General features: G+C 47.0%; 1 long non-coding RNA gene across 1 annotated transcript; it reads left to right on the top strand.

Moving 5' to 3' along the window:
- The first annotated feature begins 546 nt into the window (after positions 1 to 546).
- Positions 547 to 13131, top strand: LOC141105016 (uncharacterized). The gene is made up of 3 exons (XR_012235519.1): positions 547 to 641; positions 12086 to 12214; positions 12999 to 13131. It is a non-coding gene; the product is annotated as an uncharacterized lncRNA (long non-coding RNA).
- Positions 13132 to 13796: the final 665 nt, after the last annotated feature.

Genomic DNA, 13796 nt, shown 5'->3' with positions numbered 1-13796 from the left:
GCAGCTAAAGGCTGAATGAGGCTAGAGAGCTGAGAGCTAGAACTACAAGCTGAGAGAGCCAGGTGGCTCTGTATTTTATGTTATCTGTTTTTGCTGGAGAAGAACCCCTACTGAGTGAGCCAGGAGAGCCAGAGAGCTGGGGTCTTGGGTTTGAAGGCTTCAAAGTGTCTTGGGTGGGATGAAGCCTTCAATCCTGTGTCTATCTATCTATCTATCTATCTATCTATCTATCTATCTATCTATCTATCTATCTATCTATCTATCTATCTATATATATATATATATATAGATAGATATCTATCTATATATATATATATATATATATATACACACAGGCATATTCCTTGGTGGGAGTGGAGATGACCCCATCTATAAGGATGTACAGTACATACACACATACACACACAGCACAAGGCCGTGTTCACACTACGAGACGTTTCTCGGGGGCTCCAGTTCCTCTGATCTCCACAAGGTGGTGATCTTCTCACTTCTACCATAGAGACAGGAAGTCTCTATGGAAGACAGGAAGTGATGTCAGGTAAAGACAGGAAGTGATGTCATATACAAATAGGAAGTGCCGGGTGTGAGGTGAGTCGGGAGGAAGTAGTGAGGAGACGTTGCTGAAATTGGCAGTAGAGGAGGTAATAAGATCTTATTTTCTATTTACACCCAGTAACCCCCCGTCATGTTTCGTCCTCTTCCTCCATAGTCACTGTGACGTCTTTTATCTCAAGCAGATGATGATACACACATATATAGTGTGGAAACCTAGATTAACCCCTTCGGGGGGCAAAACATTCCCCCCACTTACGGGGCCGGAACATCCTCTTCATTTTGAAGATACGTTTTAGTAATATGGTCCTTTAACCACATAAGGACCGCCTGCCGCAGTTGTACATCGGCACTTTGAAGTGGAATATCGTTGTTATGGCAGCGGCTAGCTACCATAACCCCGGTACCCTCTTTATCAGCGGGCGGTCCGCTTTCAAATAAAAGTGGTCTCTATGGTGAATCTTCTCTGGGCCCCCTCCCCCCTCCGGCCCCGCTTTGGTCATCTCCGCCGCTTACCGGAGCCTTCGGTAGCAGCAGGGAGACGATCGTCTCACAGGGACAGATGGCCGCCCCCTGCGCGCGGCTCCCCACCATTGGATGGCGGAAGCAAAGTCAAACGTCACTTCCGCCCAATGTCTTAAAGGGGAATTTTTTTTTTTATTGCATTTCTGCATTTTAGTGTAAATGTGGGACCTGAGGTCTTTTTGACCCCAGATCTCATATTAATGAGGACCTGTTATGTTTTTTTTCTATTACAAGAGATGTTTACATTCCTTGTAATAGGGATAAAAGTGACCCAAATTTTTTTATTTTAACCACTTGAGCCCCGGACCATTATGCTGCCTAAGGACCAGAGGTCTTTTTCCAATTTGGCACTGCGTCGCTTTAACTGCTAATTGCAGTAATTAGCAATGCTGTACCCAAACGAAATTTGCGTCCTTTTCTTCCCACAAATAGAGCTTTCTTTTGATGGTATTTGATCACCTCTGCGGTTTTTATTTTTTGCGCTATAAATGGAAAAAGACCGAAAATTTTGAAAAAAAATGATATTTTCTACTTTTTGTTATAAAAAAAATCCAATAAACTAAATTTTAGTCATACATTTAGGCCAAAATGTATTCGGCCACATGTCTTTGGTAAAAAAAATGTCAATAAGCGTATATTTATTGGTTTACGCAAAAGTTATAGCGTCTACAAACTAGGGTACATTTTCTGTAATTTACACAGCTTTTAGTTTATGACTGCCTATGTCATTTCTTGAGGTGCTAAAATGGCAGGGCAGTACAAAACCCCCCAAATGACCCCATTTTGGAAAGTAGACACCCCAAGGAAATTGCTGAGAGGCATGTTGAACCCATTGAATATTTATTTTTTTTGTCCCAAGTGATTGAATAATGACAAAAAAAAAAAAATATTTACAAAAAGTTGTCACTAAATGATATATTGCTCACACAGGCCATGGGCATATGTGGAATTGCACCCCAAAATACATTTAGCTGCTTCTCCTGAGTATGGGGATACCACATGTGTGGGACTTTTTGGGAGCCTAGCCGCGTACGGGGCCCCGAAAACCAAGCACCGCCTTCAGGATTTCTAAGGGTGTAAATTTTTGATTTTACTCCTCACTGCCTATCACAGTTTCGGAGGCCATGGAATGCCCAGGTGGCACAAAACCCCCCAAATGACCCCATTTTGGAAAGTAGACACCCCAAGCTGTTTGCTGAAAGGCATGGTGAGTATTTTGCAGCTCTCATTTGTTTTTGAAAATGAAGAAAGACAAGAAAAAACATTTTTTTTTTCTTTTTTCAATTTTCAAAACTTTGTGACAAAAAGTGAGGTCTGCAAAATACTCACCATACCTCTCAGCAAATAGCTTGGGGTGTCTACTTTCCAAAATGGGGTCATTTGGGGGGGGTTTGTGCCACCTGGGCATTCCATGGCCTCCGAAACTGTGATAGGCAGTGAAGAGTGAAATCAAAAATTCACGCCCTTAGAAAGCCTGAAGGCGGTGCTTGGTTTTCGGGGTCCCGTACGTGGCTAGGCTCCCAAAAAGTCTCACACATGTGGTATCCCCGTACTCAGGAGAAGCAGCAGAATGTATTTTGGGGTGTAATTTCACATATTCCCATGGCATGTTTGAGCAATATATCATTTAGTGACAACTTTGTGCAAAAAAAAAAAAAAATGTGTCTCTTTCCCGCAACTTGTGTCGCAATATAAAATATTCCATGGACTCGACATGCCTCTCAGCAAATAGCTTGGGGTGTCTACTTTCCAAAATGGGGTCATTTGGGGGGGTTTTGAACTGTCCTGGCATTTTATGCACAACATTTAGAAGCTTATGTCACACATCACCCACACTTCTAACCACTTGAAGACAAAGCCCTTTCTGACACTTATTGTTTACATGAAAAAGTTATTTTTTTTTTGCAAAAAAATTACTTTGAACCCCCAAACATTATATATTTTTTTAAAGCAAATGCCCTACAGATTAAAATGGTGGGTGTTTCATTTTTTTTTTCACACAGTATTTGCGCAGCGATTTTTCAAACGCATTTTTTGGGGAAAAAACACACTTTTTTAAATTTTAATGCACTAAAACACACTATATTGCCCAAATGTTTGATGAAATAAAAAAGATGATCTTAGGCCGAGTACATGGATACCAAACATGACATGCTTTAAAATTGCGCACAAACGTGCAGTGGCAACAAAATAAATACATTTTTAAAAGCCTTTAAAAGCCTTTACAGGTTACCACTTTAGATCTACAGAGGAGGTCTACTGCAAAAATTACTGCCCTCGATCTGACCTTCGCGGTGATACCTCACATGCATGGTGCAATTGCTGTTTACGTTTGACGACAGACCGCCGATTGCGTTCGCCTTAGCGCGAGAGCAGGGGGCGACAGGGGTGCTTTTTTTTTTTTTCTTTATTATTTTTCTGCTTTTTTTATCTTATTTTTAAACTGTTCCTTTCATTTTTTTTTTTTTTAATCATTTTTATTGTTATCTCGGGGAATGTAAATATCCCCTATGATAGCAATAGGTAGTGACAGGTACTCTTTTTTGAAAAAATTGGGGTCTATTAGACCCTAGATCTCTCCTCTGCCCTCAAAGCATCTGACCACACCAAGATCGGTGTGATAAAATGCTTCCCCAATTTCCCAATGGCGCTATTTACATCCGGCGAAATCTAAGTCATAAAATGCTCGTAGCTTCCGGTTTCTTAGGTCATAGAGATGTTTGGAGCCACTCTGGTCTCTGATCAGCTCTATGGTCAGCTGGCTGAATCACCGGCTGCATTCTCAGGTTCCCTGTTGAGACAGGAGAGCCAGAGAAAAACACGGAAGACGGTGGGGGGGGGGGCATTCCCTCCCACGGCTTGTAAAAGCAGTCTAGAGGCTAATTAGCCGCTAGGATTGCTTTTACATGAAAGCCGACCGCTGGCTGAAAAGAATGATACCAAGATGATACCTAAACCTGCAAGCATCATTCTGGTATAACCACTCAAAGTCGTGAATGGCGTACCTGAAGACAAAAAAATGGTTAACAATAAAGCACAGTAAACGGTAAAGTATAAAAAATTGCATACCTGAAAAGTAAACATGATAAAACATAATAACAATAAAACATTGCAGAATAGAATACAGTAAAAAAGAGCAGAACAATAGAGAGAGAATAGAGAGAGAGAGAACAATAAAACGACAACTATTTTTTTTTTATTTTATATATATTTTTTTTTTTACACTTTTTTTGTAACTAACTTTTATAACTGTAACCAGTTCCAGGTTCGGGTCTCTCAGAATGCGATGGCATCTTGGGAGACCCTGTGAAAGTGTGCCTAGTCTGTGCAATGCTGTACCCTACGCTAATAACTAGTGCATGGTAGCGTTCAAAACATTCACCAATGCAAAGACCAGGATTGTCAGGACAGGAGGGACAATATTAGCGGGTGTCATGCCTATATCCGCGCTTGCTGCAGACACGACATCTTTTTTGGGGGGTTCGTTGGGTAGGGGTACTCGGGAGGACATAAACAAAATGCCTCTCATGCAGCCGACTGCATTTGGTTGGGGATGTGAATGGGGGAAGTACGGGCGCTGCAGAAGCGGTGGGTTCCCAATTAGGATTGGCGAATGCAGCAGGAAGGGCATTATGGGCACGACGGGCCTGTGTTTGTCTTCTTGGTGGCAGCGGGACACTACTTGTGCTTGCCACCTCACCAGCTTGAACTGCACTTATGGGACTCGCCACGTCACCAAGTGTTACTGCAGTGCTGGTTTGACTACGACCGGGGTGTACTAGGCCGCTGGTGCTTGCCAGTTCACCAAAACGCTACCAAAAAAACTGTTAGCGATCGCAGGGATCAGGCCTGACTCTGCGAACGCTGCAGTTATGCGTTTAGTGTTTTGTAAGTGTCAGTGATCGATCGATACTGCACTTGGGTGGGCTGGGCCGGGCGGAGGGGCAAAACGCAGGTGCTAGCAGGTATCTGGGCTGATCCCGCTAACACTGCGTTTTTGGGAACCCTAAACTGCTGGGGACGCTAGTATAGATCTGATCGGATCAGATATTGATCCGTACAGATACTATACCACTAAGGGAGGCGTATGCTGCGTGCGTGGGTGTTAGCGGTACTGGCGCTAATCTGACGCTGCCTGGGGCGACGCATATCACCGCCGGGCGATCAGGGGGCTAAACCTTTATTCGGTAATAAACGGCGGGTGCCCTGACACTATAAAAAATAAACAAACTAACCAGCGTCAACCGTAACGGTTATACGGTGATCAGTGGTGAAAGGGTTAACTAGGGGGCAATCAAGGGGTTAAAACCTTTATTAGATAGTATATGGGGGTCCCTGTCGCTATAAAACGCTGACGGCGAACCTAAATATTTACGTCCCTAACTAGCGTCACCAGCGACACTAATACAGCGATCAGAAAAATGATCGCTTAGTGACACTGGTGACAGGGGGTGATCAAGGGGTTAAAACTTTATTAGGGGGGTTAGGGGGGTACCCTAGACCTAAAGGGGGGTAATACTAACTGTCCCAACACAGTAACTGTCACAAACTGACACTATGCAGTAATCAGAAAAAAAAAAAAAAAAAAAAAAAAAAAAAAACCTGCTGGTGTCAGTTTGTGACAGGGGGGGGGGGGGGTGATTAGGGGGGGATCGGGGGGGCGATCGGGGGGGGGGGATCGGTGGGGGGGGGATCGGGGTGTTTTGTATGCCTGGCATGTTCTACTGTGTTGTGTAGTGTTGTGCACTTACATTGATGTCTTCTCCCCTCGGCGCTGGAACAGAATACCGAGCCGAGGGGAGATGACATCATTTCCTTTGCTGCTGTTTAGCATACAGCAGCAAAGGAATGTTCCCATTGGCCGGCGGCGATCGCGAGGGGGGGGGCCACGAACGGATGGCCTCCCCCTCATCTCGGATCGCCGGGGAACAGAACGGGACCGCCTCGGGCACCGGGGGGGGGGGGGGGGTCCGATCGGACCCCCCACCCGCGGAAGGCAAATCACGTACATGTACGTGATTTTGCCTGCCCGTGCCGCTTTGCCGACATAAATCGGCGTTAGGCGGTCCTTAAGTGGTTAAAAGGACAGTGTCAAAATAAAAAGTAAAAAAAAATTTAAAATTTCAAGCACCTCATGGCAAAGAACTCTCTGAGGATCTGAAGTAAAGAATTGTTGTTCTACATAAAGATGGCCTAGGCTATAAGAAGATTGCCAAGACCCTGAAACTGAGCTGCAGCACGGTGGCCAAGACCATACAGCGGTATAACAGGACAGGTTCCCCTCAGAACAGGCCTCGCAATGGTCCACCAAAGAAGTTGAGGTCACGTGCTCAGCGTCATATCCAGAGGTTGTCTTTGGCTGGGGAGCTACAGTTCATTGAGGGAACCACGAATGCCAACATGTACTGTGACATACTGAAGCAGAGCATGATCCCCTCCCTTCAGGGGGATGCTACGTGCAGGGTTCAAGGGGATGCTACGTGCAGGATTCAAAGGGATGCTATGTTCAGGGGGATGCTACATGCAGGGTTTAGGGGGATGCTACGTGCAGGGTTTAGGGGGATGCTACGTGCAGGGTTCAAAGGGATGCTATGTTCAGGGGATGCTACATGCAGGGTGCTACGTACGGAGCGCAGGGCTCAGGAGGGTGCAACGTACGGAGCGCAGGGTTCAGGAGGGTGCTACGTAGGGAGCGCAGGGTTCAGGAGGGTGCTACGTGCAGAGTGCAGGGCTCAGGATGGTGCTACATGTAGGGTACAGGATTCAGGAGGTTGCTACGTGCAGGGCGAAGGGTTCAGGAGGATGCTCCATGCATGGTTTAGGAGGATGCTACGTACAGAGTGCAGTGCTCAGGAGGGTGCTACGTAGGGGGTGCAGGGCTCAGGAGGGTTCATCGTAGGGAGTGCAGGGCTCAGGAGGGTGCTACCTATGAAGTGCAGGGCTCAGGAGGGTGCTACATACGAAGTGCAGGGCTCAGGAGGGTGCTACGTACGAAGTGCAGGGCTCAGGAGGGTGCTACGTATGGAGTGCAGGGCTCAGGAGGGTGCTACGTACGGAGTGCAGGGCTCAGGAGGGTGCTACATGCAGGGTTCAGGAAGATGCTATGTGTAGGGTGCAGGATTCAGGAGGATGCTACATGCAGGGTTCAGGAGGATGCTACGTGCTGGGTTTAGGAGGAAGCTACATACGGAGTGCAGTGCTCAGGAGGGTGCTATGTAGGGAGTGCAGGGCTCAGGAGGGTGCTACGTAGGAAGTGCAGGGTTTAGCAGGGTGCTACATATGAAGTGCAGGACTCGGGAGGGTGCTACGTACGGAGTGCAGGGCTCAGGAGGGTGTTACGTTCAGGGTTAAGGAAGATGCTACATGCAGGGTGCAGGATTCAGGAGGATGCTATGTGCAGGGCGAAGTTTATGAGGTTTAGGAGGATGCTACGTACAGAGTGCAGTGCTCAGGAGGGTGCTACGTAGGGGGTGCAGGGCTCAGGAGGGTTCATCGTAGGGAGTGCAGGGCTCAGGAGGGTGCTACCTATGAAGTGCAGGGCTCAGGAGGGTGCTACATACGAAGTGCAGGGCTCAGGAGGGTGCTACGTACGAAGTGCAGGGCTCAGGAGGGTGCTACGTATGGAGTGCAGGGCTCAGGAGGGTGCTACGTACGGAGTGCAGGGCTCAGGAGGGTGCTACATGCAGGGTTCAGGAAGATGCTATGTGTAGGGTGCAGGATTCAGGAGGATGCTACATGCAGGGTTCAGGAGGATGCTACGTGCTGGGTTTAGGAGGAAGCTACATACGGAGTGCAGTGCTCAGGAGGGTGCTATGTAGGGAGTGCAGGGCTCAGGAGGGTGCTACGTAGGAAGTGCAGGGTTTAGCAGGGTGCTACATATGAAGTGCAGGACTCGGGAGGGTGCTACGTACGGAGTGCAGGGCTCAGGAGGGTGTTACGTTCAGGGTTAAGGAAGATGCTACATGCAGGGTGCAGGATTCAGGAGGATGCTATGTGCAGGGCGAAGGTTCAGGAGGATGCTACGTGCAGGGTTTAGGAGGATGCTACTTACGGAGTGCAGAGCTCAGGTGGGTGCTACGTAGGGAGTGCAGGGCTCAGGAGGGTGCTACGTAGGGAGTGCAAGGCTCAGGAGGGTGCTACGTAGGGAGTGCAAGGCTCAGGAGGGTGCTACGTAGGGAGTGCAGGGCTCGGGAGGGTGCTATGTAGGGAGTGCAGGGCTCAGGAGGGTGCTACGTAGGGAGTGCAAGGCTCAAGAGGGTGCTACGTAGGGAGTGCAAGGCTCAGGAGGGTGCTACGTAGGGAGTGCAGGGCTTGGGAGGGTGCTACGTAGGGAGTGCAAGGCTCAGGAGGGTAATACGTAGGGAGTGCAAGGCTCAGGAGGGTGCTACGTAGGGAGTGCAAGGCTCAGGAGGGTGCTACGTAGGGAGTGCAGGGCTTGGGAGGGTGCTACGTAGGGAGTGCAGGGCTCGGGAGGGTGCTATGTACAGGGTGCAGAGTTCAGGAATGTATTACGTGGAGTGCACAGTTGCGAATTGGCTGATTCTCTTGAATAGAGTGCATGACATGAGGAGGGAGAGGGAAAGTACACGTTACTTTTATTGAGATTTGTTTCTCTTGCACACAGGTGTAATATTCTGTGTAATTGCAGTTGAATTTCCTCCATCCAGGCAGCCCAGGTGCAACGTACAGCCTGTCATTGACATGAATGGTTGTACACTGCTGTATTTATGTTTATGATAGCACCACTGTATAAAGGACTGCTGTACACTGCACCTGGGCTGCCTGGATGGAGGAAAGTTTCTAAAGAGTGGGAAACAGCGTTAGAATAACACCAGAGAACAAAATCCTTTTTTCAATCTATTTATCTTGTATTGTAACACCAGCAATGTTTATGTCAAAGATAAGGAAAGTAGATGGATGGATGGACAGACAGAACACACAGAAATCCTGCATTCTTTTCTCCCTGTCAGAGTCTCTGTAAGAGCCATGAGCTTTGTGCTGGCAGAAAGTAATGCAGGATGTGTGTGCTCTGTCCACCCCACAAGGACCAAAAGCCTTGTTGGTGTCAGAATACAGCCTGGATGGTCTTGTTCTCTGGAGCTGCCCTATTAATCTCCACTATGCCACACTGCAGAAACCAGCATGTGCCCTTCATGCTGAAGCTGCTCCTTTCTCTCTTTAGGCCAAGTGTAGGGAAAACTCCCTCCCTGCAGCCAGGAGCTGGAGAATCTCTCTGTTCTATTGCTGGGCTGAGCTCTCTCCTCTCTCTTCATGTCCTCTTCTCCCCGCATCTCACAACTCAAAGAAGGCAGGCTGGAGAAGGGGGCGGGTTCAGCACTTTCCTATTGGCTGAGAAGACACCAAGAGGCTGTATATAAATCTGCCTGCCGGACCTAGCTAAAGATCATCGGCATATGCGGCAGGAGCTGCTGTATCCCTCCACAGGAAAGAAAGAGTCCCCAGCTTCCTGGCATCAGTATAGGATTTACAGGTAGAATGCAATTTTAAAAAAACACTGTAACAAATATAAAAACTGGTATGTGAATTTTGGGGGTGCTTTAAGAATTTGTGAGGGTGCTTGAGCACCCCCAAGTTCCTGGGACAAAACCAGGAATCCGGGGACAAAACCGGGGACAGACTTGGTCTGGGGACAGTGTCCTCAACCTAGGGACTGTCCCTGAAAACTGGGGACGTCTGGTCACCCTACTGTTGGGGGTACTTGAGGACTAAGGTTGAGAACCACTGCTTGAAACAAACAGCACTGACAATAAATAGACAAGACAATGACCATCCTGACCATACATGGCCTAGAAAGGGCACTTATTACACTACACAGGCAGCTAATGGGCAATCATTACACTATGCAGCCAACACAATGATGGAGTGCCGGGGTGAGGAGTATGGAGCATAGATCCCCTTACATTGCTGGTCAGGATAAAGAAAACATTCCCCAGCCTGTCATGAAGAATATGTTCCACCACTGGTGTCAGAGGGAGATAAATACTGAGGGTTCTGAGAAATGTAGAGAAGCTGAGGAACATCTCACGGGGGGACTGAGACTAGAGGACTCTGGGGCCCCTGAGGGGGTAGTGGAGTTGAATGGCTCTGGGCCCATGATAGGGTTGTCAGGCATCAGGGCTCTGAAGGAAGAGGAGGCTGTAGGACTCAGAGGGATTCCAAGGTAGGGAGGGAAGCTCTTGATCTATGATGGTCCTCCTACCTGCTCATACTTTTCAGACCTCCTTACAGAACCCCTGCCAGGAAATGGAGGCGACCTTCTCCTTATAATAACATTGTTCAAGATACCAAGGGGAATGAAAAAGGACAGTCTCTCACCAATTGGTGGGCACTTATTCTTGGATGAGGTCGGTTTGTGAAGAATTGCCTAATGGGTGGTCAGGGATCAGTGTTGTGAATCTGGGGGGCCTTCCCATGACACAGAGTCTGGCAGTGCCCGGTGCTGGAGTTCAGAGGCCCAGGAACCCACCACCACCCTGTACAATGTCCTGGATACTACAGTATACTTGGCAACCAAGAGAACAAACCCCTCCCCCTGCTGTCCTCTTCCTACCCATACTGGGCTGCCATTGGAGGGAAGAGAACATACTCCTCCCCCACAAGCTCTCTACCCCGCCAGCAGCATCCTCCTGTTGTCCAATCCAATCCCTTCTCTTACTGCAGAGAGTGACATCACTCCTGTCAGTCAGCAGGCTGTCGGAGATTGGGGCCTTACAGTCAGAGTTTTGGTGATTATCCTTATTATTCGGCAACTCCGGCCAAAGGTCAACAAGTTCCCCTTGCTGGACATCATGATGACCCTCCATTGACCTCACAGCACTGCCTCAGAGCAAACAAGTCAAAGGAAGGATCGTATTTATCATTCCTTGTCTGCAGATCTAATACTAATCAAATAGTTATAAGATAAAGGGAACAATCAGCGCAAAACAATTAACAAAAAGCAAATATTGCAAGCTGAACACTAAAGGATTCACCAACCCGAAAATAATGTAATAAAGAAGATAAGTGCAGCGCAAAAAAGAAAATGAAGTCAACATAAAACATAAGTCCTCATTAATCCGTATATAGATCAAGCTTCAATCCCTCGGTCGAAGGGACGAAGTCCATCTGGACGTAACGCCGCGTACGGGGGGTGGAGCCTGCCTGTGACGTCACCCGCAGCCTTCTCAGCTGTTCGGACGCAAACAGCTGAGCGTTCTTTGAGTCTTACTTATTAGTCACTGGTCTGACCCTGCATCGCAGCGCTGCTGCGGCCAGAGGAATTGTTTACTTGTTCTTGAGCTTTACTTTATTACCGCGCTCCACAGCGCTTTTAGGATTGACATTTCTTTTGTTTTTGAAATAAAGTAGCAATCAGTCTACACTTACTGTAGAAGACTTTGTTTTCTTTTTATCTCCATGGCACTTCTTACCTTTGGTGCTTTGCTAAATACACTGAGGATCTGATTGAGGATTACTGCAATACAGTTTACACTATCTCCAGCTTGTCATCAGGCTATGGTGGATGAGGACAAATATCCAGGTGATCGGTGTCGCTGTGCTGATGGTGTTTGATTATCATGCCCGTTTGACCTCCTACAATGTAGAGGTCCAGCTACTCTGGTAAGCGCATTTCCTACAGATTCAGTGTGCATAAGTTACGGAGAAGAATTTATACGTCCTTCCATGATCAAGGATTGAAGCTTGATCTATATACGGATTAATAAGGACTTATGTTTTATGTTGACTTCATTTTCTTTTTTACAATACTAATCAAATCCAGTTCAGAAACCAAACAAACCCAACAGAGAAAAAGGGAAATTTCTGATCCGGCAGGCCAAGAGGGTCCCGGGTTCCTGGAAATGTAACAATCACTAAACAGTCAAAACTAAATGTGTTACCATAGAGGGAGTAGTCCTTAAATGTAAAGCAACTCTCCAATTAACCCCCTCACATCCTATTATTGTGTGACCAATACCATCCAAATAATTCTTACTTTCATTTCCCAAAGTTATCCGTCTACAAGGAGACCTGTATAGATCAAATGATGGCACCAATCAGGATGGAGGAGGACGGGGGTCACATGACTGAGAAGATACTAAACCTCACCCTGGAGATCATCTACCTGCTGACCGGAGAGGTGAGGAGGATTCTGGGAGGTCACATGACATCACTCTTATCTCTATTAATAAAACACAGACCTGACCGGAGAGGTGAGGAGGATTCTGGGAGGTCACATGACATCACTCTTATCTCTATTAATAAAACACAGACCTGACCGGAGAGGTGAGGAGGATTCTGGGAGGCCACATGACATCAGTCTTATCTCTATTAATAAAACACAGACCTGACCGGAGAGGTGAGGAGGATTCTGGGAGGTCACATGACATCACTCTTATCTCTATTAATAAAACACAGACCTGACCGGAGAGGTGAGGAGGATTCTGGGAGGCCACATGACATCACTCTTATCTCTATTAATAAAACACAGACCTGATCGGAGAGGTGAGGAGGATTCTGGGAGGTCACATGACATCACTCTTATCTCTATTAATAAAACACAGACCTGACCGGAGAGGTGAGGAGGATTCTGGGAGATCACATGACATCACTCTTATCTCTATTAATAAAACACAGACCTGACCGGAGAGGTGAGGAGGATTCTGGGAGGTCACATGACATCACTCTTATCTCTATTAATAATACACAGACCTGACCGGAGAGGTGAGGAGCATTCTGGGAGGTGACATGACATCACTCTTATCTCTATTAATAATACACAGACCTGACCGGAGAGGTGAGGAGGATTCTGGGAGGTCACATGACATCACTCTTATCTCTATTAATAATACACAGACCTGACCGGAGAGGTGAGGAGGATTCTGGGATTCTAACATGATATTCCTATTGGTTCTCCAATACAGAGATTTCCTCTTGTGAAGTCAGGTGATCATATGACCATCACAGTGCCTCCATGTGACTCCCTAAAACCTGAGAGACATAACATGGAGAAGATTCTAGAAGTCACCAAGAAGATGATGGAGCTGCTGACAGGAGAGGTGAGGAGGATTCTGGGAATTCTGGGACATTATCCAGTAACAGACAAGGGATGTGTCTGGATGGTGACTGTATCATTGTGTGTGTCAGGTTCCTATAAGGTGTCAGGATGTCACTGTCTATTTCTCCATGGAGGAGTGGGAGTATTTAGAAGGACACAAGGATCTCTACAAGGACGTCATGATGGACAATCAGCCGCCCCTCACATCACCGGGTAAGAGGAGACTTTATTGTAAAGGAGAGAGCAGTACGGAGGGTCCACCTAGATCCCCCATCATCTGATAAACACATAGAAACAATGTATTCAGTCAGTGTGTGTGTTTCCTACAGATGGATCCAGTAATGGGAACCCACCAGAGAGATGTCCCCGTCCTCTGTATTCCCGGGATTCCACACAGGAAGGTCACACCATCCCTCATCATTACAAGGTTGGTGGGACGGAGCATCTAGAACATGGACTGGTGGAGATGATATTTGTATTTTGTATGTAAGCTTATCATTTTACAGATGATATTCTCTCTCACTTTCTTGGTTTAGAGTGGAGATCCAATCGATATAGAATTTGAGGTTAAAGCAGAAGAAGAAGAGAGGTATGTGAGGGATGATCAGCAGTCTATGGAGGAGGATGGAATAACGGGGACATTTATAGAGGAGAACACTCCTAC

Source organism: Aquarana catesbeiana, linkage group LG08 (assembly GCF_042186555.1).
Source record: "Aquarana catesbeiana isolate 2022-GZ linkage group LG08, ASM4218655v1, whole genome shotgun sequence".
In the NCBI taxonomy this organism is placed as follows: Eukaryota; Metazoa; Chordata; class Amphibia; order Anura; family Ranidae; genus Aquarana; species Aquarana catesbeiana.
This window is presented reverse-complemented; position numbering and strand designations above follow the sequence as displayed.